The following is a 2,998-nucleotide window of genomic DNA, read 5'->3' on the forward strand; positions in this document are numbered from 1 at the left end:
CTAATTATCCTAAAGGGAAGGGGGTTAGGCATCCTTTAAGATTCGTTAAAAACGATTACCGACCAAACTTAGGTTAATGTTAGAAATCAAGAGAAAATATACCAGATTAATACTTCATAGGTATTTTGAGAAAAAGAAGGTATCTTTTCTAAAAAATATATAGGTAATTAGATAGAGAATTTTGTAAATAAATAACATAATACATTTCTAGACTCAAATAAAGAAATAACTATTTTCAAAAGGAACAAAAATCATTTTTTATAAATCATATATCTTAGTGTCATTTGTTTTTGAATAAAAAGCATTTTCCGACACCTTGTACGAATTTAAGAAATTAACTTATAAGTTAACAAGTATAAATATCACTATATGCACGATATTTGTCCAAGGATGCTAAAATGATTTAAGCCCTCATAGTTTCTAAAGGATATTTGACCATTAGAAATGTTATCCCATCATTTTTGAAACAAAAGCTACTGACTTAAAACATGGGCAAAGTAGTTCTTATCCTTTAAATAGTATCTCAAAATTATGAAGATGACAGTTTAAATTCATATGTTCTATGGCTCAACGTGAATTTAAGTAAGTTTGAGGGAATATACTAGTTAAGAGGTGAGCTTGATTTGTTAACTAAAACAATTGCTTCAAAGATTTAGAACAGGGCCAAATTAACAACTATCTTAACCAATTATTCCCTGTTTTGAATCTTTACGAAAATAAATGTTGCACTCTATATGGTAAAATAGATACTTAGTATTCAGGGAGGTGATCCTAGATGATGAAAAATCTACCCATTCTAAGCTCATAATGTTCTAGGGACGGTGACTTTAATGAATCGAAAGACATTCACAACCGAAAAAATGGTTAGTAATCTTGAGATGAGCAATAATGCAACAAAGAATCCTTTCTTCTCCTTGTATTTTGTTCGAACATTTTCAAGAGAGGAAGAGAGTTGAATGCGGGATAGGCGCAGATTCACACTCTAGCGGAGGTATCGAGTCTCAGGATGAGACTTCTACTGGCGGCGAGAGTCTTCTTATGAAGACTCCAATTGCTCCCGAGATGTACATGTGACAACAAAAAAATAATAGGAATTAGAAATGCAACTATTAGATAAAGCAAATATATAATCATATTAATTCCAATTCCCTACGTAAGCATCTCAATGGTAAGCACAAGATGGACTGAATCAAACAAGAAAAGGATCGTGTTCTACTATTTCAAGTATAGCATCTGTTTCTTTTAAAACTCAACAGTCCTTAAGTGTAATATCAGCACTATATTGCAGCAGCAACAGTTAACCAAGAATGCCACAGTGATGGAAATAAACAGCAGCATAGGAGATCCTTATGAGCATAACAATGGTTCCAACCAGCAAACATAGTGGCCAAGCAAGTAGGCAACATAGCAGTCAACTAAAAAAATAACGCCATAGCGACATAGCAGTTTTACTCAAACAACAAGCATCTATCAAACCCCTGCAATAGCTACAACAAGGTCTTGTGGTTTTCAGATGCTCAACATGATCAAAGAGGAACAGAGATGCAATATTATAGGAATATTCAATTATACAAAGGCGTGAACATTGGTACGGTCCCACAAGTTACACGCAAACAGGCATACAATGCAAGATTTTAAATCTTTCTGATAGATAGTCACATGATCTCATGGCTCATTCTTAACATAAAGTCCTGTCACAACCTCAATAAGACAGAGTAGGCATGGTTTCCCCACGAGAACTAGCAGACAGACTAGGCAATGACATTGCTAAATTTAGACTAAGCCTTAAGAGAAAACAGTGCACTGCAGGCCCATTTCTGCCGACTATGGTTAATGAATGAGTCTTAATCCCAACTAGTTGCAACATAATGGTCGTTTCAGTCATTCTTAAGCAGAGAGGGTATTTAATCAGAAAAAAAAAGGTTAACTGAGGTTGAATTCAGATTCCTGTTGATCCTATTTAGGCTTATTAATACCATCTGACCCTCACTTTATTCATGCTGGAAACTAAGTGAACCAGATAGACTCATACCAATACCAAAACTTTTCAGGAACAGTTTATAAACTAACCAGTTACATCAATAATACCATATTAGGCCAGGTTGGACAATCTTTATCATTTAATGTTATTGATCATGCTAGCTAGCCATCTAAACCGTGTTAAGTGTAAGTTTTACGTCTAGATAGGTTCAAACAAAGATAACTAGAGGTTGGTATTTCCATTGGAACAAGGTGAAGCGCACAGATAGACTCTTATACTCATTTAAAGCAAGATAAACTTAGGATAAGCTTGACAGTGAACTTGAGCAGTATTTAGCATCCACAACAGACCATTAACAGCAAACTAAATAAACAGATAACTGACCAAAATAATCTGCCTCGACACAAAGACACAAGGCACATACTAAGCCATCTAAGACACCATTAACAACATGATTTAACCAATGAAGGAAACACTCAAGAAAGCAACCGGAATGTAGGTGCCCACTTCAACATAGCCATATGAAATTCGGCAATGGAAATTAAATACGGCAGAGAGTTACTTCATGCTTACACCAACAAAACCCAAGAGTAATCACAAACATTCAAAACTCAATAAAAATAAGTAACTTAGCAAAAACTGGAAAACAGAAACTACTAAAATAAATAGAGTGATTACTCCATGCCTTTCAAGTGGAAGCGACACATCTTATAAAGCTGAATTAAACCAAAGAAAAAGCATAAACAAACCAAAACTAAAAGAAAACCCCTTTATAAATGCTGAAATAAAAGGAGCCACGAACCTTTTTCGAGTGCAGTGAACTGGAGCTTTAGGTTTTGGATCCACTCTCGAACGCGACGAACCCGAATCCGATCGAATTACCAAGTCTCGGACCAGAAAAATGAAGTAATTTCTTGACTACTTTTGCTTTCTCTTTTTTTTTTGTATAAGGCTACGGCTATACCTCCCCTTTTGATATAAGATTATCGCCGTTCCAAAACCTCTCCTAAAATGGTT

The sequence above is a fragment of the Lycium ferocissimum genome, chromosome 3 (genome assembly GCF_029784015.1).
Source record: "Lycium ferocissimum isolate CSIRO_LF1 chromosome 3, AGI_CSIRO_Lferr_CH_V1, whole genome shotgun sequence".
Lineage (NCBI taxonomy): Eukaryota > Viridiplantae > Streptophyta > Magnoliopsida > Solanales > Solanaceae > Lycium > Lycium ferocissimum.